Raw genomic sequence first — 26,908 nt, forward strand, 5'->3', positions numbered from 1 at the left:
ATTGCATCAGAAAGTGCAATGTGCCTGCTACAGGCCTCAGTGAAAACCATACTAGCATAAACACTTCCACTTATCCAGGACAAACTGTATGCCTGATAGACCTGAAACCAGCTACATCTTCAAACAAAATGAAAGAGAAAACACATAAAAGTGGAAAACTGTACACTATAAATATATATATAAATATGCATGCTATACATGTAAACATCAGTTGCGCAGTACAAGCCTAAAACCTAGCTTAATCAGTGACAAACTCCTGGAAAGAAAAGACTCCTGCTTGGTGGAAGTGAATACCACACCTTGGAAAAAAGTCCTTAAGTGACCTAAACAGCCCTGCACTGCACACTGCTGCTCAAAGAGAATCTAAGCATGCATTATATTACAAAGGAACGTGCAACTGGTCTGGCTTAGTTATGTGGATCTATTATTTTCTAAGTGCTAAATCAGAATTTGCACATATGAAGGTGTGAGAATAGGCAGAACAGAAGGCAGATATTTGAATGAAATCCCAACAATTTGCAACAGGTCAGTCTGATAAATGTGTATATGGTAGAGCTGTATTAGATTGTAAGCTCTATGAAGCAGGGCCTCCTTCCTCCTGTGGTACTTTGTACTTGTAATATGTAAATACACACGTACATGGCAATTAGGAAATTAGAGGGAAAAAAAAGTAACTTAGGATACTTCAGAGGAGGCATACTCAAAGCAAGTGGATGACATCTAAACAAAATGGTCCTAAAGCCATACTGGTTGAAGAAGTAACTAGATGAGGCATGGGTTGGGGGGTTATAATTATTAAAACTGCCAATAACTGATGCAATGTTGCAGAAACTAATAAATGCATTGTAGTGTGCAGGTAAATACACAAGAGTAATAGTAAAAAAGTCCAAACCTAACCTTAGCCGGAGCCAAACTGATTCACTGTGGCTTCATCACTTATATACAAGTAAATAAATAAAAGACTGCAGAGTCAAGCCTGCCAATTACCTGTGACCCACTTGAAAAAACCTGTGCCAGGTCTAATTCTGTCAGACAGGACTTGCCTGCATTTTGCCTGAACCTGAGCTTTCAGATAAAGCCAATACTATACAAAAGAACTGCTTTCAGATAAGCTATTGTTTCTTCTAATCAGTGTAACTGGAGGAGTCATGGCCAGGCTTTTACGACTGAGTGCTTTTATCATGTCTACCATTAGGTGGTGCATGGGAGCATTTTTAGCAATGCAGGTGTCAGGGAGCTGTTATTCATCTACCTTCCTATTGTTCTGTTAATAGTCTGCTGTGGAGAGAAAAGGGGGGGGGGGGCTCACTCCGCAGCGCAGCAGTAAACAGAGACTTAAGGTTATCGGAGCAGAAGTCACATGGCCTTGGGCACCTGGGAAACTAAGAAGATGTCTATCCCTACCTCATTAAAATCTGGTGAAAACTACAATACAAAAAAATGTACATATGTATATGTGTTTGTGTGTAAACCTTACAACTCCCAAACTCAATTAATTCCATACTGTTTGCTTCATCAAAAAACAAATTAGCAGCTTTAATTTGATGATATCATGCTCATGAGTCAACAGCTCAAATCTGCCAAAGGTTAACTAATGATAGCAAAAGATAACATTCCCATGACATTTCTCACTAGTAGAACACGTTTATCATATTCTTGATCAAAATTTGTGGTAGTTTACAGCACTGGAAAACTTATTTAATACTGGCATGTGCCAGAGTACAGGTCAAATAAATGACATCATTTTATAAAAAGGTCTATTTCTTACAGATGGCTTCTGATTTTTCCTCTAAAAGGCTAGTGGCAGAAAACAGCTAAAGATGAATCCTTTCTTTCACTCTTTGTTGTTCTGCTCTCCAAAATTAGTCCAATCTGGAGTGTCTGTCTGAAGTTCCACAGCTGTACGATATGAGATTTTCTAAACATTTCTAAACTCTTCTGTGACCTTGCAGCATCAAGCCTCTTATGTGCACTTAGCCACAGACTTGTTAGCATATGTATTACAGAATTTATCTTCTGCACCACAAAAATGTGTAAGTGCCTTTCTACACACTGTTTACCAGATTATCATGAGAGAGATGATCTCTTTGAATGTATAGTGCATGTCTTCAAAATCAAATGCATTTAGAATGTTTAAAACTGTACTAAAGATGCAAAACAAAATTACTTTAAGAGCAAGATTTACTTGCAAGACATACGTCTGTCTGTATTTACACACAGAATGTATACTAAAATAGAACTATATTTAGTGGGGCATAACAATACTATGGGGCTGATTTACTAATCCACGAATCCGAATCCCGAATGGGAAAAAATCGGATTGGAAACGAACATTTTGCGACTTTTTCGTATTTTTTGCGATCTTTTCGTCACCGTCACGACTTTTCGTAGCCGTTTCATAGCCACTACAAAATTTCGTGAATTGTCGCAACTTTTTCATAGCCATTATGACTTTCGTGAATTGTCGCGACTTTTTCATAGCCATTATGACTTTCGTGAATTGTCGCGACTTTTTCATAGCCATTATGACTTTCGTGAATTGTCGCATCTTTTTCGTATTGAGCTCGAAAAATTCGCGACAATTCGCGAAAAAGTCGCAAAATACCGATCATTACAAAAAAAACGCATTCGGACGCTTTTCGGACGTTCGTGGATTAGTAAATGTGCCCCTATGACTCGTGCTTCTTACCCATTTCCTTTCATTTCCATTTTTCTATACTTTGTCTCAATGAAGTAAGTTTTTTGTTTTATTTGCAGATGCCCCCAGCAATGTGTATCTTGCTTACTCTGTTACAATATAGAGGAGCAAGACAGGTATTTATTCTATAAGCAAAGCAGATCACTCAGTGTTGTCACAGACAGCTTCAAGGAGTCATATACGTCCTCAATAAGAACTTTGCGTCACCCAATGGGCTTCAAAAGTAGCCCCAAACAAATTACAAGATCTGCTTTACAATAAAGTTTTGTTAGGTATGATAGTATACCATGAAAACAGAATAGGATGGAACCTTATTAAATATAAGATAAGATTAAATATCAGATATGTTAAGAGTAAATGAAACACTCCAAATGTCATTAAACAGGAGCAAAACAATTTCTCAAGTTTCAAACTTTGAACCATGCACAATAATATCACAATAATCAGCATTTCACCATTACAAGCACCATAACTTAAGGAATGCAGGATCCTTGCACTAGGAATTCCTATTGGTTGTCCTTTACAAAGGAACTGGCTTGTTTTGTTGATTTTAAGGTGCTATTTAGAATGATGCATCTCTCATATACACTGATATAATAAGCATTTTGTCTTGCACAAAGTTGTGAAGGACAGCCTTTCACTAGCTTGTAACTGCCTAGTCTAGTCTACTACAGATGGGAATACAATGTGCTCAATTGGCCAATAACACTCTATGAAGGGTTCTCATCTCTTTAAAAAGAGAGTTAATACACATATGTGAAATGGTTTGGACATCAATGAAACAATGAGTCAGTCTCCTAGAACTTGCCAAGAGATCCACATGGATAAATAGTCCATAACTGGGCAATAATGCACCCAATGTAATGAGGGCATTCCAGGGCCAGCACTTGCAAGATGCTTCTCAGACCATCACTCCTAAATATCCAGCCCTGCCACTTCTCCTTACCAAAATGCATGGTAGTTGCACAGAAATAAAAAAAAAAAAATGAAGAGAGTAGGGTGCACACAGGGTAGTAACTTTTAGCACTGAATATCTGCTTACACCCAACATTACCAAAAGTTAGTGTGTGCTTAAAGGTAAATGTTTAAAACACCCAATGTGTGCAAGGCAAGTGAATTTCCCCTTTCAGGAATCCACTTGTCAGCTTCTTCCCATTCATAAAATGTACATAAAAACAAAGATAGTGTAATAGACAAAAGGAACCGCTACAGTAAAAGAACAGGCAGAAATATGGGAAAAGTCCAGACCTTTTTCATTTAATATGTGCTTATGAATCCTTTGTGAGTAGGCAATTTTACATGCATTTTAACTTAATAAGTGCTATTACACTTGACTAGGGGCATGACCCATTGTTCACTCCTCCCTCCAACCGTTCTGAACAAACCACGCGTGACATCACCTTTGTTGGATGATATGGCCACAGCTTTTATTTGTACACAATCATTTAGCAATACTTAATTGTTTACATATCCGAAAAACATCATTAACAACATGGTACAAAACTTGTAACGATTTGTAACAATAATAATTGACAGCAATTGGTAACTATTGGTAACAATCAGTAGCCCTTGGTAAAGCCCTCTGCCAGTCTGCCCTTCCAAATGCCAGCAATGCTCACTAGCCGCTTGCCCCTAGCTCAGTGAGATTGCCTAGCGTTGTAATATCCACACCATAGCTGTTAAACAGAAACAACCCGCAAGGGACCAAGCCCTGGGGAAATTAACTGAACATATTCAACCCCACCGTGGGTACCCACCTTAGGGGTTGCCCCAACGGTCCAGTATTGTCCAAACAAACACACCATCATGCCCGGCAGACTGGCAAGGGACCCGCCAAAGCTGTGACTAAGACGCTACCATGGGTAGTACATCTAGCCTCCCTATGTTGAGTCCCGCTAGGGGTCCTACCGGCCCTAACCCTATCCCCTAGCTTGCCAGGCTTCCCCTTGCCGAATACATTGACCAATAGGGAGGGTGGGTGGGGATTCGCGCCGCTGCTGCCCTATCCTATTTCCAGCTGTCTTCCCGCGCAACTGCTTGGCGCCTCCTTCTGCACCCCCTTTTTAACCCTTGCTACCCCGTGCCCGGGCTGACCAATCGGGGCTCCCATTGTCAGCCCCGTCATGTGGGCCCTCCTCCTACGCTGTGCCCGGGATCCAGGCCTTTCTTGACTAGGGGCATGACCCATTGTTCACTCCTCCCTCCAACCGTTCTGAACAAACCACGCGTGACATCACCTTTGTTGGATGATATGGCCACAGCTTTTATTTGTACACAATCATTTAGCAATACTTAATTGTTTACATATCCGAAAAACATCATTAACAACATGGTACAAAACTTGTAACGATTTGTAACAATAATAATTGACAGCAATTGGTAACTATTGGTAACAATCAGTAGCCCTTGGTAAAGCCCTCTGCCAGTCTGCCCTTCCAAATGCCAGCAATGCTCACTAGCCGCTTGCCCCTAGCTCAGTGAGATTGCCTAGCGTTGTAATATCCACACCATAGCTGTTAAACAGAAACAACCCGCAAGGGACCAAGCCCTGGGGAAATTAACTGAACATATTCAACCCCACCGTGGGTACCCACCTTAGGGGTTGCCCCAACGGTCCAGTATTGTCCAAACAAACACACCATCATGCCCGGCAGACTGGCAAGGGACCCGCCATGCTATGTGTGCTTGGATACCTTCAAGCTCACATACGCCTCCACACTCTACTTGCCATTTCAATTGCATCCTGCAAGGCTGCATTGAATATGTCCAAGCCCACCTCGTTCAAATGTACCCCGTCTGGCCGCAAGAACTGCTCCGCTGGCTTTAATAACTTGTGTTCCACTACCATGCCCCCACGGCTTTTTACGAATTTTGCCACTGCTTTATTTACCTTAATTCTGGCTTTGTCAATGGCAGCAGGTGACCTGGCCCCTCGCCAGGCCGTCCTTCGCACCATGTCGGACCAAATCAAAATTACCCAGGGGAAAAGTGACCACAACCTTATGAAGTCCCTACGCATGCTCTTAATGAGCTGCTTCATGGGGCATTTACCCAAATCGTTGCCTCCTGCGTGCACCAGGATAACCTGTGGTGGTCCTACCTTTTTTGCCTGTTGTATAATGATAGGGACTACTTCATCCCATAACAAACCACTATACCCCATCCAGGAGATGGATACCTCTTGTTCTACAAAGCCAAGCTGGGAGCCGTTCTTGCGAACCCTCGCTCTTTTCTCTGCCCAATAGATGTATGAATGTCCGACCACCCAGACCGAGCATGTGGCTTGACCTGATAAAGAGAAAACATGTGAGTGTTAAACAACAGCCCTCTCCCCCCTCTTTTTTTTTTTTTTTTTGTATTATTCCGCCCTGTGTGGCCTGATGTAGGATTGGAATCGATGTGATTCCCATCGCCCTATGCGTTTTATGGCCACGGCATCCATGCCCCATCGTGCCGCCTCTGTGGCCGCCCCTATACGAAAGGAGTGGCTACCGTAGTCCTTGTATGACATCCCCATGCCTTGAAGGGCTTTTTTGAAAACTGCCACAAATTGGAACCTGGACAGGAGGGACCCGTCCGCATGTACTAGACAAGGGCCGGTTATATGTGGTCTGATCCTCTGATAGGCCAGGAAGCACTGCACTGGGCATGTGACACACCCTTCCACCCCGGCTAATGTGACTAGAAAACCCTTGCCCATCTTGTCTGTTTTGGAATCCCTTATCTTTATAGTGAGTAGCCCATTGGCCAGTTGAATGTCCTCCCAGAGGACTCCTCCTGGGGTATGTCTATTGTTACTCACTAGCTCGGAGATTCGAAAGGCCCCAAAAAATGCCCAGGAGAATGCTAGTTTGAATAGTGTCCCTTCGTATGCGCTACGTGCAATTACTTCCAGCTTTTCGAAAAGGCCTTGTAATATGGGTAATGTCACAGGCCTGCGCCTGTCCTCTGATTTTTTTCCTCTTTTGAAACCCTTTACCGCCTGTTTGACTAGGAATTCTTTTGTATAGTCCCTCCATCCCATTACCTTGAACAGAAAAGCCAATGCTGCCAGTTTTGCGCTCAGTGAACTAGGGGATATGGAATTCTCAAAATAGATACCCAATTGCCAGAGCAAGAGATCAAGTCTGTCGCGGTCACTCTCTCCTGCCCCACTCCAATGCATTAATTGCATCCAGTCCGACCAGACTCTCTTATAACCCGACCACGTGGATGCCGCGACTGACCTCTGTACCCATGCCATCATACCTCTCATATGATCTGCCAGAGGGATTCCGGGCAGGGTTCTCCTTGAGGTTTCGCTCCCGGCACCAGGCCCCGGAATCTGTCCCACTGGAATCGGGACAAAGAGTCAGCAATGTCGTTGACTACACCTGGCAGATGCTGTGCTCGAAAACATATGTTAGACTGTAAACACCGTAATACTAGATGTCGCAGCAATGCTAGCACTGGGCCCGATGATGATGTCTGGTTATTAATGGCCAAAACTACCGACATATTGTCGGTGTTGAAAGTCACGCTTCTATTAGAGAATAAGTGTCCCCATAGCTCTATGGCCACCAGGATTGGAAATAATTCCAGGAGGGTTAAATTACGTATCAACCCCCCCGCTACCCAACTATCGGGCCATTTTTCGGCACACCAGCTGCCGCTGAAGTATGCCCCAAAACCACAAGATCCTGCTGCATCCGTAAATAGCTGCAGGTCCTTGTTGGTGTCTGTTGTCTTTTGCCAGTAAGACCTACCATTGTATGCTTGGAGGAACCTAGCCCAAATCCCTAGGTCCTTTTTTAGTTCGGCCCCCAGCCTGACAAAGTGGTGTGGCTTTTTCGTACCGGAGGTTGCCATTGCCAATCTCCGAGAAAATACTCGCCCCATTGTAATAATTCTGCAGGCAAAAGTTAGTTTGCCAAGCAGTGATTGGAGTTGTTTTAATGTTAGCTTCTTTGAGCTAATAGCCCGGTGGATGTCTTCCTTCAGGGCACTGACCTTATCGGTCGGCAACCTGCACTCCTGCCTCACTGTGTCTATCTCGATCCCGAGAAATTTTATGCAGGTGGATGGGCCCTCTGTTTTTTCGGGGGCTAGGGGGACCCCGAATTCCGATGTTACCCTTTGGACTGTTTGAAGCAGTATGGCGCATGCGGGGGAATTGGTGGGGCCAATGCATAGGAAGTCGTCCAGGTAATGGATAATGGAAGCCATACCCGACTGCTGTCTGATTACCCACTCCAGGAAGGTGCTAAATGTTTCAAAATAGGAACAGGAAATGGAGCACCCCATAGGGAGGCTCCTGTCCACGTAAAAGGACCCCCCAAATTGACAACCCAGTAAATGTAGGGAATCGGGGTGCACCGGCAGGAGCCGAAATGCAGCCTCGATATCTGTTTTGGCCATTAGTGCCCCTGGGCCCGCTGCTACCGCAAGGCGGATCGCCTCGTCAAATGATGTGTAGGATACTTTAGTTAAATCTTTGTCTATTCCGTCGTTCACTGATGACCCCGCGGGGTATGACAAATGATGGATAAGCCGATATTTGCCTGGTTCTTTTTTAGGCACCAAGCCCAGTGGGGATATACGTGTGTTTTTAAATGGGGGTGTGCCGAACGGGCCGGCCATCCTGCCCAAGCTGATCTCTTTTGTCAGTTTTTCAAGTACTAAGGATGGGTTTCCTTTTACGGACTTCAGGTTATTTACGGTTGGACACCCTGGGGTGTCTTCCCCTGGAATTCTGAACCCGTGTTGGAAACCCGCCCTCAGTAGCTCAGCTTTTTCTTGGTTGGGGTACTTATCTAGCCAGGGCCGCATCGCTGCGAGCTTCACTGGTGTCTCCCCTTTTTTTATTGTTATCTCCTGGTTTTCCTGTCCCTTCCTTGGGTCGCTTAAAGCACCTAGCATAGGGGTGGGTTCCTGCGCATAAAGAGCATTCGTGCCTGTAACGGCATGAGTTGCCCCACCTGCACTGGCTGTCATTATATAGCCAGCACACACCCTTCTTTTGTGCTCCGGCTGGGCCGATGGCCTGCCCGCCGGAGCCCGCTTGAAAGGGCTGTCCCTGGCTTAAGCTTGAGTAACCTTGGAAACCTCCCTGGCTTAAGCTTGAGTAACCCTGGAAACCCTTGCTGTTCATGAGTCTCATCCATAGACCTATGTCCCTATGATCCCACTTTATCTCTGGTCTTATTGCCATGCGTTGTCTAAATTGCTCATCGTATCTGAGCCAAGCCATGCCCCCATAGACCTTGTGGGCCTCCCAGATAGAGTCCAGATAGCAGAAAAGTGCTGAGCAGCACTCTGGCTGCTTCTCACCTATCACGCTCGCCAGTGTGGCAAAGGCCTGCAGCCAATTGCCGAATGTTCTGGGGATAAGACGGAAACGTCGCCTATCCTCGTCCTCCTCCTTTCTATGTTCCTTGCCTTTTTCCCATCTTTCAATACTAAACCGCTCCAGGGGGAGCAGGGTAAAAATATCTAGGTACTCCCGCTTCCAAATTTTTTCCCTCACCTCGGGCTTCAGGTGGGCCCCCAAGGGGCCCTCAAAGCAAATGTAGGCGTGCCCTTTTGCAGCGTCTGACATCGGGGCTGGTTTCTCCCCTTTTTTTGCTGTTGCCTCCCCTGGTGCTGTAGCACCCCCCCCTGTCCCTTCCGGCTGGCTGGGCTGGGCTATCACTCCCGTCGCTATGGAGTCGATTATGGGTTGCGTTTGGACCTGGGGTGCCCCTGAGGAAAGCTCCCCACTTTGTGACCCCTGTGTCCCCGCAGCCCCCCCTTGTAACTGTTCTAGTGGTTGCCTTTGACTATAGCGCGACATTAGTTGGCTTAGCCCTGACAGAAACTGCCCCAACATACCTTCTGTGTCCGCCTGCTGTGTGGAATTTGTCTGTGTGAGTGGTACAATAGGAGACTGGCTGAGGTCAAAAGGAAAGAGTATACCTGAAGACCCAGATGCCTGGGTGTTGCCTGTGCCGTCTGTCCCAGAGCTCCCGCGTTGTCTGCCCTCCTCGCCTGGCTCTCGCTGTGCCTGAGAAGCCGGCTGCCTGAGGGGTGTGCTCCTGGCGCTGGCTACTTGGCCTGGCGCCGCTGCGTGCTGGATTGTTGGCCTATGCCGCGCGCGGCTCCCTCCTACCCTCAGAGGCGTGCTCGCTCCCTCATCCGCCTCATCTCCCCTTGAGGGGCTGCTGCTGCCATCTGAGGGGCATTCCTCAGAGCGCAGGGGAATGGGTGATGGGCGCCTGCTCCGTGAGGAGCGTCTATGCCCCGTGTTGGCCACCTGGGCAGGGGAGGTATCCCCCCTAGCCCGCCCACGCTGCCTCTCCTGCTGGGTGCCCAGCGCTGCAGGTGCCTGTCCCCACACATCCCCCTCTCGGGGAAGCTGGCTTGGGGGTGCTCGCCTGGCTGCCTTCCTGCCTCTACTGGCTGGAACCCTCTGTGGCGTGCCTTCCACCCGTGGTGCTGTTCCCCTCATTGCCCGCTGTCTCCCACCGGCTGCGGTCCCCTCTGCTGGCCCGGAAGTGGCCCGCCTCTTCCTGCCTGGCCCCGTTGCCCCGCCCTCCTCCTCCGTTGTTGCTATATGGGGGTTTGGGGGCCCGCTACCTGGTTGCCTGTCAGGGGCTGCGGCGCATCCGGCCGCCTGATGTGGAGTGCGGGGGCTGCTGCTGCGCCTGCGGCCACTCGCCGCTGGCGCTGGTGAAGGACTGAGCCGGTCGGGGGGCCTGGCGCGGCGAGGCCGCAGGTTCCGTTCTGTAGACGCCTCGGGTCCCGGTTGCTGCAGCATCTGCCGCAGCCAGGCTTCTCCTCTCTGCGTCGCCTCTTCCCTCAGCCTGCCGAGCAGATCTTCCAGGGTGGACATGGTGAGTGGGTCGGATGCCGCTGCTGGATTCGCGCCGCTGCTGCCCTATCCTATTTCCAGCTGTCTTCCCGCGCAACTGCTTGGCGCCTCCTTCTGCACCCCCTTTTTAACCCTTGCTACCCCGTGCCCGGGCTGACCAATCGGGGCTCCCATTGTCAGCCCCGTCATGTGGGCCCTCCTCCTACGCTGTGCCCGGATCCAGGCCTTTCTATCTTTGTTTATATATAAGTTTTATGAATGGGAAGACGCTAACAAGTGGATTTGAGGTGTACGCATATTCCTGAAGCAATAGAGAATCTTTCTCTATTTATATATTTGCACACAACCCTCAGCTGATATCACATCCTAGTGTACAGTACGGGGCTGTGATATGTATCTCAAATATGATGCACAATAACCTACATATATTGAGCATAGGAAAGTAGACACCAACATCACCTTTATTATGGAAGGGATCAGTGATTACAATATACTGAGTTTTAACAGTCAAGGTAGAATTTTTAGGTACGTTAGTGTTAGTATAGCATTTTAATATGTTTATGAAAAAAACACCAATGCTCAAGGGGCACTACATTTACTAGTTCTTTTCTAAAGAATAAATCAAGCAATTATAGAAGACAATGTAAAACTAGCCTCACTAGGACAGAAGCCTGGATTATTGCACTTCTGCTAGTATTAGCAGTAGTCATATGGACTGTTTTTTCCAGTTTAGAATTTCCTTCCCACATGTTCACTGTATCTAATCTCTCTTACACATAAGTAGTATATGGGAAAAGTACAATGCTCCTCCTACCTTGCAATCTTCACACATAATCAAATCAACTGGATTTCTTCTAGGAATTCCTAAAAAAAATCAGAACAATGTTACATTAATATCTTTTAACCATTCACTTTTATTCCTTACTAAAACACATAAGTCAGCAGTGAAAAAGGTACAACATAGTGTTGGGTCTTGTCGGGGCATGGCAACCATTCAACACTTCAACTGGAGCCTTGGCAAATTATTTAATCAGAGAAGAAAGCTTTTTTGGGTCAAGTACAGAATAGAAAAGCATTCGGTAGCTCAGAGAGATCTCTGTCCAGCTTACTATTACAAAACCTTTTAATAATGCCTAGGATACATCATTAACATATTATTATCATTCTATTATTTTATTATAACTTATGCCATTATGATTTAGTACATTAGCAAAACATTTACCAAATCTGATCAATATGTATCATGTATATTGTCATCACCAGTTTCTATGCCAATTTAATAAAATTTTTATATCCAGCTACCTCACAAGTGTAATTACATTATTTACATTAATGCCTTCTTTGACATTTTCCTGCAATTAAGCCTAATTGTTGTGAGTTATGTAATTTGCTTGTGGGGATTCAAATATTAATAAAGAGGATGGCATTTCTGGGAGATTTGTCGCCTGCAGTAGCACATTTTTACTACGGGTGGCAAATCTGTGTGCCACTGCTCTATGAGGGAAGCAAATGTTTCTTTTTAGCTTCACCATAACATTACATTACAGCACTTGTATGTCTGCAAATGCAGTGAGCAAAGTGCAAGTTTGAGTGCAATCACCATGTTTTTTTCCCTGAATTCTAGCGTCATCGCAGTTGCAAAGGGGCTATGTTCTTTACGCAACTGTGCTGGGTCTACCACAATTTGCCAAAATTAAACAGCATGTGCAATTAATTACAAATCGCGTGCAACTGCACCAAATATTTTTGTCTGGCATCTTTTCTGGTGTTAAGCTTGCAAGTGACATGTGTGGCATATTGTTTCTGTGCAATGAACTGTGCCAGTTAACACAGGGCACTAAGGGAACCCTGGATGTGCTGTCTGGTCTGGAGGTAACATTAGCTCCAGGGTTCCCCTCCATCAGCACTCAGTTCAAACATATGGCAGGAAGGACTGAGCAGCACTGAGTCCAACTATTTGAAAGTGAAAGGAGTGCATTTTGATGCAATATTAATAATATTGGTTTTACAAGTAAGTAACTACTGACACTTTTGTGATTAGATCTTTTCTGAGAGCAATGATTTAATCAATCGACTTTTAATCACAAACTCACTGACATAGACCCACTGTGTTAGTAAAATAAATTGTTGTAAAAAAACACAACCACTTCCTCATATTGAGAATAATTTGACATTTTTCCTTTCAGCCTCTCTTACCTTACGCTTCTTCTGTAAAAAAAAAAAATCCTCTTTCTGAAAAACGCCTCTCTGCACTGCTCTGTACTGCTCTTTTTTAATGATGCTTTTACTCATTTTCCCTTAAGGTGGCCATATGCAGACACATTTCAGCTACCATTTCGGGTCCTTTAGATTGATTTAGCAGCTTATCTGCCCATGTAAGGGGCCATCCAACGGGCCTTCCTGATTTATATCTGACCAAAAATTGGCCAGGTGTTGATCAGGCAGGTTTGATTTTCCTGATGGATCAGGGACCGCATTGGCTCATTGATGTAGCCCTCGCCCCAATGTCCCCTATGCCCATTGTTGTAATTCGATGCCCAATATAAATACCACCTTAGGTTGGTATATCAGGAGAAGATCCGCTCATTTGGTGACCTCGCCAAAGAAGCGGATTGTAACATGTAGAGCCACCTATAATTAATGATTTTTCCTTTACAAATTATCTTCTTCAGCACTGGGGGCTTCAAGTTAAATCTTGCATGCAGTCCTAGCACAGATCGTTACGCTGGTGCAGGAAATGCAAGCAGGCAAGGGCCATGCATAAATAATAAAGTAAGTGGAAATTAGTAAAAAGCACCATTAAAAACACTTAGGGGGACATTTACTAATCCACGAATGCTCCGAGCAGTCGTTCAAATGCTCCGAGCATATTTTTTTTGTATTTTACGCAACTTTTTCGTACTTTGCAATAAAATTTGTGATTGTGAATTTCGGATTCATTCGAGCTTCGGTATTGTGACTTTCCTTGGGCCAGGTTGGAGCTGCAGAGTGCCATTGAGTCCTATGGGAGGCTTCCAAAATCATGCACAAAGTCAAAGTCGGAAAGGTTTTCCTGCATTTTACGATCGTTCGGTACGAACATTTCATGGCTTTCAGATTGCCAATATGATATTATCGTGACTAATACAATTTTTTTGTAAGCATATTCGTGATATTTGCTATCTTAAGAAATTATCGTATCCAATCCGAATTTATCCCATTTGGGATTCGAACTCGTGTTTTCATGAATGTGCCCCTTAGTGTAGGAGAAGACTTTTGTAGAGTTATTGTAGTTGTTATTGTTAAGTCACATACATGAAGTTTAAAGGAAGCGGCAGCACTGTGATAAGAAAACTGTGAGCTCTGACCCTGTGTGGTCACCATAGTATAAGCCGACAACACCATTTAACTGCACTGCCTGTTTTTCCTATCAGTCAAAAATTTAGCTTCTGCTTTACAAGCCCTGATTGACAAGCCCCAAGGCACTATAAGAGCGAGAAGCGACCCATGTCCAATTTACATAAAAAGAGATCAAATTTAAGAAAATGGTCTAAAGGAAATACATGCACATTTCATAAATTATACAGTTCTGCTGTCACCAAAGTAGAGTTGTTTGGGTTTGGTCTTTAGGCACAACAGCACGTCTTGGGTAAGCCAAACACTGTGTTCTAGTAGCAGCACACAATAACAGTGTTGGAAGAGTGATAATTTGGATGCTTTGGTCCTGGAGAACTCCCAGTCACTAAGCCCACTATGAACTCTTGTTTGTTCCATAGTACTGTAAAGTAAAATGTGAGGCCATATGTCCAGCAACTAAAGCTTGGTTAAAATAGATCATGCAAAAGGACAATGGTCTCAAGCACACCAGCAATCCTTTGAATAAAAGGCTGGAAAAGAAAAGAAGGACTGTAAGGTCCAAAATAAAAGGCCAGGCATCATCCCAGATCCTGTGACTGTTTCTTAAGATACCTGAACACATAAACAAATTAGTTAAATAAGTGTTGTAAGAAAGATGCTTCCCAAATTTGTTTTTAAGTTTTTATGCTGGCTTATTTTTTTTTCCGTTGTGTGCTATTTGCTTTCTTTTTTAATGTCACTATATAATCCACATATTCATCATTAAGGCATGATTAGACAGCATGGCATTATATACATTAGTAAAATCAGAAACTGCAATAATTTGCCATGCAATCTAAGTAATACTTAATAAGAGACTAGTCTGTATGTGAATTTATATGCAGCTGCCACAACAAACAACTGTCAGGGTAGTATTAGACTTAATGCATGTTGAACAGTATGAAAGCCAACATTCAAAACAGTGCACACTACTACATATACATACCACCAAACAGCCAAAAATACACTAGACCCATAGTTAAGAAAAACAGTGTTAATCTGCTCCTTGTTTATATTTGGGCTGGTCTTCATACATTGAACCATTAATGGGGGGAAAGTTAGAGAAAAAAATTACTAAAGGTTTCAGTCAAGTAGACATTACGACATCTAAACAAATAGGTTTTGCATTAGAAAAAACATAAAACAGTCATTTTTCCCATTCTGTATATCGTGTATAAGCAATGGATTCTCAAGGAATAGGTTTTATAGTTAATGTACCAGACAGCAGAATAATACAATACAGGTCAGATGAACTGCACTGCATTTAAACTTTGTGCATTAAGAATAACCAGCATCAGGATTTTCAAAAAATGTTTGTGTTTGACCTCATGCTCATCAGTCAATGGCTGAGAGATGGAATGCATATGAATGAAGTGATATTGTAATATGTTGAAGCCTGTTGCTAACGGATTCTTTTTCAGGTTTTTTCCTTGATTTATTTAAACCATGTTCATGTCTTTGCAAAGCAAAGCTTTCAAAATCAGTAGATTTTCAATAAATGAATGGGAACTTTTGTAGCTTTACTTTTACAATAATTTCTAATAAAGAATAATTTCCTGTTCTGCAGATGTGGGATGCTACAGCAGAAAATGCTTTCAGTACTGTGTAGAATAAGCAGTCAATCATTTGGCAAAGAATAGTAGTGGAGTAGAGTCAAAACCTGATTGTAATCAATACCAGGAATACAGAAAAATGGGTTAGGCACAAGAATGTCTCTTAGTGTCTAAGGGAGGAGTGGGGTGTGGGTCTCCACCTGGGAAAAACGCATATTGAACCAATCAAAAACTAGGTGTCCATACTGAAAATGATGTGTACTGTGTTTCCAGATAATAACTGTGCTAATTAGTCCTAATGCAGAAGCTGTTTAATTGAAGCTCACAATTTGCAAACACTTTGTTTGTTGTCAAACTTTCTAGCCTCAACCATTCTTACACTCTGTCATAGTTCTTTCTAAAAGTAAAAACTTGTCAAAAGATGTGATAAGAAACCAGAGACAGCATGGGAAGCCTGTAACAGGTTATAATGTTGTTTAACTGGCAATGCTGCACTAGAAATAATGTTCCTTATGTCATGTGTAGAAAGCTTCCAAAAAAATATATACCAGCAAGGGTATTTCTGTGACTAAATCAAAAGATAAACAGGGTGCATCAACAGTTTAAATCTGGACATCTACTGGGATTCTTTAGCTCTTATTTGTTGATCTGTTAAGTGCCAAAGTGTCAACCCTTTCTTCAATATTTTTCAATACTCTGATATACATGCAAACTTTGAAACAGCAAATTCATAAGGGGCCATTTTTTTATCCCCATGTGTCAGGGGCACTGCTACGATGAGGCGGGTTGAGAAGCTTGCCTCAGGCAGCAGACAAAGTTACCAGGGGCGGCAAAAAGCTTTAATAATTGTGCTCTCTACACCAGGCCCCCTGGACCCCCTCTGGTGCTGTAATGGTAAGTGCAGGGGGCTGAGGGGGGGGTGGTATCAGAGGAGCTGCTTTGGGTGGCTCAGGGGCCAAAGATGCCCCTGCCCTGGGTGCTAGTGCAGGTAACAAGCCTGTGGTCTTCCATCTGTAACTAATCTTTTACATACCAGGGTTCCAAAAAACATCCATAAAATGGAGTTGGACCAGCCTCTCCATCTTAAATATTTCATAAAGTATCAATTCACACCAAGATGATAAGAACAGAATAAAAAAGAAAGTTCAGAGCAGAGCAGACAGATGTACTGAATTTTACAGCTCTGTCATTATATGCAATTGTGATAATGTGACAGAAAATAGGAGAGCACTTTTAACGCCTGTGTAAGGAAACTGAAATGCATTATAAAAAAACTAGGTGATAGACCAGATATAAACAACCTACTCCCCAGTTAAAGTTGTACTAACACTCCTGTCATGTACTGCCATCTGAAGGGGTATGCTGAGATTTGGTGCTTAGCAAGAGATGTAAAGAGTTTACTTGGAGTGCGCACTTTTAGACACAAATCACTGTTTTATTTCTATAATGTATAATTTTTTTCCAAAATTATAGCATCAAAATAGACACAGTTTTGTTACATTTTGATGCAAATCAGGTGCAAGTTGCGAGAAAGATGCAGGGTGGCGGTAGCTCCAGGGTTCTCCAGCCTCAATAGTTGCAAAAATGCATGCTCTCAATTGCATGCATTTCAGAGCAACCATTCTTGCAGAAGTGTCCATGAATGACCCTTTTATTATCTGTTAAATGAAAAAACTAGCACACTCCAAAATAAATTCACCAATTAAAAACACACTTTATTATCCACAGTTATTTATTTGTAAAGACACTACAGAAAAGCAGTTATATAAAAAGCACCGATTGAAATCAATGCTAAAGAGCTATTAGGTAGTTTTGCTGGTTTGCAGAACATGCTCCTGTTTTACAAGCTGATACATGTTGCAGAAAGGATGCTGTGGAAACGGTTTTTAAAATGTAAACAGCATGAAGAGTTGGACAGCTACGTGTGAATTATTTTAATGAGTTATTAAATGCAGCAGCACTAAAAAATGGTGCCAAGTACAATAAAATTAGACATACAGGATACTAACAAATCAGACTTTGGGAAAGGCCGACTGGCTTGGAAAAAGTATCATGTCTAAGCAAGTAGAGTTTAACCCAACAAAACAAGAGTAGCAAGATAATTTAAAGACTACCGAACGTAAAAAAAAAATCCGTGCAGGCATGCATGTATTCCCCAGCATAGAAGTATTTCTTCTCTATTACTGCTTATAAAATGTTTGTATCTCCTCCCATGTGTCTTTTTGTTATTTTGATGTAATCATCCTTTTTGAAAAACTATGCATATCTTTATGGCACTATATAAAACAATGCTTCTACACTGATGCTATTCTGCTTGATGAATTGGCTACGTTACACATTTGTTCCTTTAAGTACATATTTAAAGCCAATATTAAAATTACCTGCACCATTTAAGTCTTTAAGGGAAGTTCAATCAACAGGAAAAACCATTCACTCCTTAACACGTAAGACATTAGAGAAACCAGATCTCAGATAAAAATCTGATAAAAAAAACCATATAAAGCTCTATTGTTTTGGTTTATATATCAACAAAAATCATATAGCCCAATGTTTATGACTTATTCCAGGCAATTTACACCACCATTTCTTGGAAGTGCATTATTAAAAAAATATTTTAAAAATATAGTTGGTTGTTTCACCACTTGCAATATCTCTGTTAACCTTTTTGGTTTATGGACAGTTTTTTCCATAGGCTACCATACAACAGTGATGCTAACCAGGAGGTGTTGTCCAAGCAAAATGTTCTATGTTGAAATTGAAATACCGGCATTCTCATTTTAATTCTAATAAACAATAGGCAATTCAGTCTTTCTGTATACATTTCTATACTTTAAATTAGTGCAGTCTGCAATATAATAATGTTAAATCCTCTATATGTTATAAGTATGGCACAAGAGCTAATAGAAATGGGAATCTGAAAAAATGTGAGCACATCAATTATAAGCCCTTTCTTTATGAAAGAGCTCACAGATCTATATTTAATTTATAGGATTTAGGGGCATATTTAACCAAGGGTGATCTCTGGTTAATTGTGGTGAACTTTTTATTTCTGATATATATATATATATACCCTAGGCCATATATAAATGTATTTCAATAAAAGTATTAAAATGAATGCATTAAGATAATACATTTTGGGGGGATGCTCCCTTGCCTAGAGGATATATTACAGCTGTTTCAAAATAATAGACAATTTCCATAGTTGTCTATGGACCTATGGTCTTCAGGAACTTTTTTTTTATCCTTTCAATAAACTGCTGCCTCCTCTGTGTCTCTAGTACAGTGCATGGAGATTTCAGTAATGATGGCACTCAACAGGGGAATTAAATAAAAAGTCTGCCCCTTGAACATTGGTCCCAATGATGAACTTATATGTTCTTTAATTAGACACCAAAAAATAATATATATTTATATCCAGGGCCAGTTTACTAATCACCTGATTTTAATTGTATTCTGGTACTTTTCAAAATATTAAAAAAATGTTTCTCAAGACGCCAGCAAATTTTTTCCAGTAATCAAAAAAAGAACTATAAAAGTTGGTTTTGCTCATTGCTTGGCCTGAAAACCAAAATACCTTTTATATAATCAAGAACATTGGACAGAATGTTTTAATATCTTTTTTTGTGGCATGTTTAGTTATGTAGTCAAAACAAAGTTAATACTTTCACAGTTTTTTTATGTTTTCTTTTCAGGTGTGTGTGTATGTGTGAGGTGCACCCACTTTGCATAAGCTATACAGCAAACATGTCTTAAACTTGTTAACACAAGAGAAAAACATCTCAAATCAAGCGTAAAGGTGAAAGATGATATCTTCTCGAGACACCTGTGCTATTTTGCCAGAAGAAATACATTGGCCGTGTTACATGTTTAATCTTCTTTGCAAATATTCTTATGGACAATTAGTCATTATGGGTGTGTTACTATGTTTTCTCCTTTCCCGTGAATTACACTCTCAAACAAAATGATACATGGCAGGGATCAAACAGATACAGATTGTTGAAGTGGTGATGTGAGTGATTTCAACTGCCTTTTCCTTATAGTATTGTCTATAGCAGGGCTCTTCAGCTAGTTATTTTCCATCACTGGGGAATCACAATACCACAAATAACCATTTGTTCATGCTCTGCTGGGATACAGAGATGGCAGATCAGGAAGAATATAGAAAACAAGACAATAGTTAACGACTTTATTAACACCTTGCCAGTAAAAACAAAACAATCAGCACTAAGCAATATTTGTGGCTAAAAAAGATGCAGCAGACAGCATATCCAATAGCTGCCAAGGCCAAGCAAATGGGAGGTAGATAAAATTTTTATCTACCTATTGGAAACATATCACTGTTCACAAAGTTTAGCTAAAATTGCCTTTCGGCCCAATGACATGACAAAAATGCAGTATTTATGTATGCATTTACAGCTATATATAGGTTATATGTTCCATTGTGAAGTTAGGCATTTGCCTAGGATTACTCATTTAATTATATTACCAATGAGTGTTTTGTCTCCACTTAATAGTGATATGCAAGTTGAAATATTGTCAACCTGCGCCAACTCTAACCCTACTAAAACGCTGCAATTCCTTATATACTTGCATCTGATAAACCCACCTTTGGTGTCACTGAAGGAGTGGTGAGGAACCATGTGAGAGTATAAATAAATGTAGTGGTGGTGTTTCACTAGGGCAGTTTGTTAAAAAGCGTTGTTGAGAAACCACAGTGGGGAGGAACCTGACCTACCACCCATCCGTAAACCTGCCCAAGAGTCAGCCTAAACCTGTCCGATCCACTACTTCTTTGATCTTATGTTGTCTAAACTCTTATCAGTTTCCAGCTCCACTAAATTAAATTTGACCCTCTCTGATCACAATCTGCTACATGTGAACTTGTGCTAGCTCTTTGCATCACATCCCTACTTCTCCAGGCATGCACATACCATGATTGATTTTGGCTCTTGGCTATCTGAGCATTTATAGTTCTTCTCAACTCAGGTTACAAATCACGCGCTTCAGTCTAGTAAACCAAGAGACTGCTGGTTTTCATTGAAACTCTGCTCTAGTGCACTCTGCTGGAAAAACATGTTTTTTTTCTCCTATCCTCCTCTCCTGAGCTCAGTTTAGCCATTACAGGGCACAATCCAAGCAGGAATTTACATATGCTGTTTGCAGATGTAAATGTCACTATTGATGTGTGAGAAGGAAAATGGGTGAATGCTGCTATTTGTTATACTGGGCACATAATGGTAGAAAAATCTATATGTGCATGTATGTTCGATGCATGCACCCTTTATTTATTATGCTGTAGAATATGTTAGCACTTTTCAAATACTTGCATTTATAGAAATAATAATACTTTCACATAGTGAAAAACTCCAATGCAATGTTTGGCTTGCAGGTTTTTGAAAAAATAAAGTTTGCTTACTAAAACCTTGTCCAAAACAAAAATAAACATTATTTTGTTTGCATCTGCTCTTTAATATTTAAAATTAGATTACTACTGGAAAAAGTATGTAATATAATTAACTTTATATTGTTATTATATACAGATGCTCTTTAGAGAAACTTAATAACATAAAATTTGTTTGTAACGTTTTTCATGAGACAAAGGTACAACTATCAAATATCTTGACACATAAATGTCATGCTCTCAAATTCTTTAATAAGTCTTGAATATACCCCTTAGTAATAATTCTAATTGGGAAAAATGTTTAGATCACTACATGTAAATTCCTTTGTTTAACAACAGATGGAAAGTTGGCTTTTCCTGTTTTTTTCAAAAGTGCAGACAGTATATAATAAGCAGGGTCACCTTTAGTGGTGGTAGAGCCTGGGGCAAAACAGCCTATTTATAAAAAGTAGGACACTAAAAAAGACAGATATTTAAAAATTCAAGTTTGGCTCTTAAAATTCCATGCACTCTGAGGGAGCACATGTAATGTTCCCAAAAGGCAACTTACTGGTTCCCCTGGAAGACTTCTGCCTGAGGCATGGTTCTCACCATGCCTGAGAGCAGGTATGCACAACTAAGCCCCATTTCAGTCATCCCTTTCACTTATATAGAAGAGAGCAATTCTGAAAATTGTAGTCCAGTAACAATGGAAGACAGTGGTGAAAATACCAGAGGGGCAGGAGTTGCAATTACATGCCTGACCTCCATAAGACAAAATAGTGGCAGCGACAGTGGCAGAATGCCAGCAATAATAATATCTGTAGGGTACAGCAGAAAGTTCTGATTGGAGCTTGGTTGCAAATTTTGCACTTAGGTCCCTGCTTCTGTAGATTATAGATCACAGAGAGTTAAAGCCAGTGCTACAGTATGTGCGTTCTTTGTATTTTCCATTCTCTTTTCTCTTTTTTGACGTCTTTTAAATGGAAAAGTAATTAAAACAATACTAATATAGTTAGCTGTAGGAAAGTTTTTCCTTTTCATGATAAGAGCCATGCCTGATGCATTCGACAGTTTAAAGCTACCGTATAAACAAACGTTCACTTAAAGTTATTTAACATCTGCACTTCACAAAGATCTTGCTCGGCTTGCTTGTGGCTTCTGCACTGCTCGTACTTTTATAATTATGTCTTTTGTAAATAAACTATTCTCACTTTGATTACATGCAAGCCTGCTGGGAATTACAATATATCTACTTCATTCACTTTAAGCTTTGGAATTGTATTAGGACAAAATAATGGGTGGTTTTGTAAGAATTTAAAGTGTAGGATGTCAAGTACTGAAAAAGTCTGATCTACGTTTTTTTATGGCTAATCCGTGTTATTTCCTTTTAAAAGTATGGCTTGTCTTTAGCTTCATGTTCTATAATACATAACAAAATCTATTTACCGCTGTATTGTATCAGCATACCTTGTTTCTTAATTCCAAAATTGCATACAACAATCTGTCCTCTGCACCAGAAGTGAGACCATCAAATGGACAAAGAAGAAACTAAACAAAAATGTGGTGATGTCCCAGCACTACTTCATTGTACACTGACATTTTACTACACCTTCCATTGCACTCTTGACAACCTACAACCCAAAGGTACAGCTGAGTGAACAAATCTAAAAGGGTCTGCAAATAACTTTTATTATGAAAGTTCTCAACAAGAAAGGGTAAGTGGAATACTCGCAAGTGTATCTACATGTTTGCACTGTAAATACATTATATTAATGCCGTCCCTAACTCATACAGTTCCCACCTTTAGTTATTGCCCAAATCAAGGAACTCATGATCAAAAGGCAGCACTTCCCAGGTACAAAGCATGGACTACGGTGTAAAAACAAGCAAATTATCAGAAATCAATGCAGTACAAGTAAAAATTAAAACGTCAACCACTATTCAAATTCAATACTTATTTATGTGGTCACATGTCACATTTTTGCCCTATAAGTCACACACCAATTGGTAACAATACCAAGCACTATGGGGTTACTACAAGTTTAGAAACTTGCAATACAAGGAACAACATTTGCCCAGGTGCAGTAACCCAAAAACACTAACTTCTTATCAGTTTCTGTATGTAATTAGACCTGTAGCAAACCTTGCACCTTTTATTAAATAACCCCCCACAGATATTCATCTCTGAAAAGAAGACATTTTGATCTGTAGCTTGCACCCATAATAGGCTTCATCTGCCAAATTATTTTATATCTTCCCACAAATTTGTCATTTGAATGTCACATGGATTAAGAAAATTTTGGATGATTGGATGGGGATGTTTGGGGCTCTAAACAATGGCTGTTTGAACAAGTTTGTTCTAATGGCTCATGAATATCTAGCTATGTCCCTGTTGAGTATGTAGAGCTGTAACAATTATGAGCCACAGCCAAGGCCCACTTATACACTTAGGAGTATATTTATCATGCTGTGTAAAAAGTGGAGTAAAACATTCTCAGTGATGTTGCTCATAGCAGCCAATCGGATGGTTTTCTAACTGTTAAAATCTAATTGCTGATTGGTTGCCCTGAGCAACATCACCGTTAATGCTTTACTCCACTTTTTACAAAGCATGATAAATATACCCCTTAAGCTAGTTCAAGTTCAGCCAGAATATCCTCTAGCGGGGTTGCCCCATTTACTTACATGCAGTGTAATTAATTCTACCATTGCATTTCTCTGTCATCGGTAGCCTCCCAACTTGATGTAACTGTCAAAAGGAGGCTGACTCCTGTGCTTAGTGAAAGGAAGATTAGATTACAATCCCCAATGTGACAATAATTGATAATCTGTTTAATTACTTATCAGTAGCTATCATTTAATTTACATGGTTTTGTGATGTCGCCTGATGTGGCCACTGTGTTCATACACTTGCTTATCATATCTAGCTAAATGAATGCAACCTACAAAGCTCCTATTTTCAACAAATTCCTTTCTTATTCCTACATAAATTCTATTGACATATGTAAATCAATTCAATCAATGCTGTAAAAGGAATGCTGCAACTGCTAGACCTATTCCTATCCTCACTATGAGTATCTGGAGCATCTGGGGGGATGTTAAAATATGGTAAATAAAATAGATTTTTTTTTAAAAATGACAATTTACTGATTTATATATGAACACTATATATAAAGGATATAATAATAATATAATTATAATAATAAGGTGTAATTTTTTTTTACACTTTTTTACTTCTGCCAGAACTTATGTAAATTAATTGTGTAAAATTTGGAGTTTTAGAGGGCAAAAACACCATTTATTTTATACAGCTTTTTACACTGTTTTGTTTGGTGGATTTCGTTTTACATACCATAATAAATAGGCCCCTTGATCTTCTTGAGCAAGAGACAACATCATAATAACACACAAGATCATCTAAAGATAAATGATGATTTGGAGAAAAAATAGGTTTTTCAATTTCAATACCAAAAGGCATACCAAAAGATCCTGTAATAGATTTGAAATGGGATCTCTTTGTTGTCGATCCTTACTGGGAAGCGGCTTAAGCCAAACCTGATATCCAGGCCCCGTTTGATGAATTTAACATCAAAATCTTTTATGGACAGTTGCCGTCAATAGATATTAAACAGACCAATAGAATATCTAAGTAAGTAAATATTTAAGTATCTAGTTGTTATTTAATGTACAAACATAACCTTCACGATTACTATTTATAGCATATTTATCAGCCTGCGTCATTTCAGTTATTAAAAAGCCCCAAATCCAACCTTGCAGTTGAGGTGGTAAAGCATGCTGGGATAAACAGAGATAATTTGAGAAATGTTCTATTGGTCTTCATTTTTTGTTTTTTTTTTAAATTATTTTGCAGCTCTCCAGTTTGAAAATTTAGCAGATATCTGGTTAATAGGATCCAGTTAACTCTAGCAACCAGGCCAAGGTGCTAGATGGCAATAACACTAATTCGCAGATTTACTAAAACTCTAACATTTCTATTTTGTTTTTAAAAAATTAAAATTTAAATGAACTTATTTCCGTGAATGTCTTACATTTACTATAAAATCTGAACTGAAAAAGTCTGTGAGCTAAAAAGGCTCAGAAACGGCAACTTTTTTTAAATTGTTGCCCCGAAAACTTAAACTTTTTGAATTTTAGCACAAAACCAGCATCAAAAATTCAAAACCTCAAAAGTTTTGAGGCAAAAGAAGGATCTTTTAGGAAACAGAAAGGACATCTGCCAATGACTTCTACATGATCTCAGCAAGTTTTAGCTAGTTTATGTTGGATTCGGATTTTTAGCCATATGGACACACAGTAAATCTCCAAAAAGTCAATAATATTCTCTTGCCCAATATTCACGTAATAACCATGTATGTGGGCTGGATTATAATTAAATGACAATAGCATAGCTGAAGTCTTATCAGCCTGTGGGCAGGCTGATGGTAATAAAACTTCCATGTAAGACTACATCAGACCCACAGGCTTCCCGCTGGAAACCCCTAATGTAGATTTAAATTAAATGCTTCATTTGACGAAACCCATTTATAATTAATGTCAAACAAGTTGCATTATTTTTATTTGTATTATTTTCTTTCTATAAATAATATGAAGCTCTTAAATGCCACTGATGGAAATACAATGGGCCTCTAGAGACTTAGTACAAAGAAGCAAGGATGCCACTCCATGCTTCAAGGCACAGAAGCGCAACGCATATCATAAGGGCAAGTAAAATGGGCCATATATGAACCAGGGGAAGAACTAAACTCTTTGTATTCCAAGCAAACTCAGACAGGAATTAGAATACGCCCTAACCCTTAAAACTTTAGGCTACTGTATATATATATAACTATAGAAAAGACTAGGGGGCTGATTTACTAACCCACGAATCCGACCCGAATTGGAAAAGTTCCGACTTGAAAACGAACATTTTGCGACTTTTTCGTATGTTTTGTGATTTTTTCGGTGTCTTTACGAATTTTTCGTTACCAATACGATTTTTGCGTAAAAACGCAAGTTTTTCGTAGCCTTTACGAAAGTTGCGTAAAATCTTGCGATTTTTCCGTAGCGTTAAAACTTACGCGAAAAGTTGCGCCTTTTTCGTAGCGTTAAAACTTAAAAGGTGCGAAGTTTCGCGTAAGTTTTAACGCTACGAAAAAAGCGCAACTTTTTGCGCAAGTTTTAACGCTACGAAAAATCGCAAGATTTTACGCAACTTTCGTAATGGCTACGAAAAACTCGCGTTTTTACGCAAAAATCGTATTGGTAACGAAAAATTCGTAAAGACGCAGAAAAAAATCGCAAAAAATACGAAAAAATCGCAAAATACCGAACTTTACGAAAAAAACGCAATCGGACTCATTTCGACCCGTTCGTGGGTTAGTAAATGTGCCCCTATGACTTCCCAGCATCATCTTACTAGGATTGGCAGTTTGGCATCATTTGCCTTAGTCCTCATTAAAGTCTACTAAGGGAACAACACTTTAAATTTAAATTTAAAATAATTTATAGCCTCCTGTCTTTACAATGTAGTAATTTCTCAGGGATAATCAACAGAAGCAAGTGTTTGTGAGCAAAATGTAGCAATTTCTACTTTTCTCCCATTGTAAAATCTCTGCCATTTCTCCACAGTACAGAAGTCTCTGCCATTTCCACTACACAGATATTTATACGCACAAATAATTATTAGCAGTGTTGTCTAATAATTTACTGCACTAAGTACATAAAGCTGCCTCATTCACTTCTCTCCAACCAAAACTTCTCTTCCAACCAAATAGTATTCAAAAGTGCAAAGACCTTGCATGGACTCACAGACCATTACTTAATGCCCTGCAACATGATGTGAAGAAGCTGTCCAAAAAGACCAAACAGAACATAAATAGTGTGATTTGACATGGATCAGAAAGAGGGGCATATATTAAGGACATGATGATTAATGATAAATAGATTCTAGAAAGCTCATTTGCATGGTATGGGACTAAGTGCAAAAAAACAAAAAGGCTATTTTGCGAACTGGACACACAACCCAACACTTCAACTATTTCAGATCTGCCCGAATGGTGCTCTCCCTACCT

At 40.6% G+C, this 26,908-nt stretch overlaps 1 protein-coding gene across 2 annotated transcripts in view; it reads right to left on the bottom strand.

Moving 5' to 3' along the window:
• Window positions 1–26,908, bottom strand: part of bmpr1b (bone morphogenetic protein receptor type 1B) — a 244,543-nt gene that overhangs the window by 167,439 nt on the left and 50,196 nt on the right. For both annotated transcript variants that reach the window (XM_031902001.1, XM_012965653.3), the window contains exon 3: window positions 11,341–11,390. The gene's annotated coding sequence lies outside the window, so the exon portion shown is untranslated. The remainder of the gene's footprint in view (window positions 1–11,340; window positions 11,391–26,908) is intronic.

The sequence above is a fragment of the Xenopus tropicalis genome, chromosome 1 (genome assembly GCF_000004195.4).
Source record: "Xenopus tropicalis strain Nigerian chromosome 1, UCB_Xtro_10.0, whole genome shotgun sequence".
Lineage (NCBI taxonomy): Eukaryota > Metazoa > Chordata > Amphibia > Anura > Pipidae > Xenopus > Xenopus tropicalis.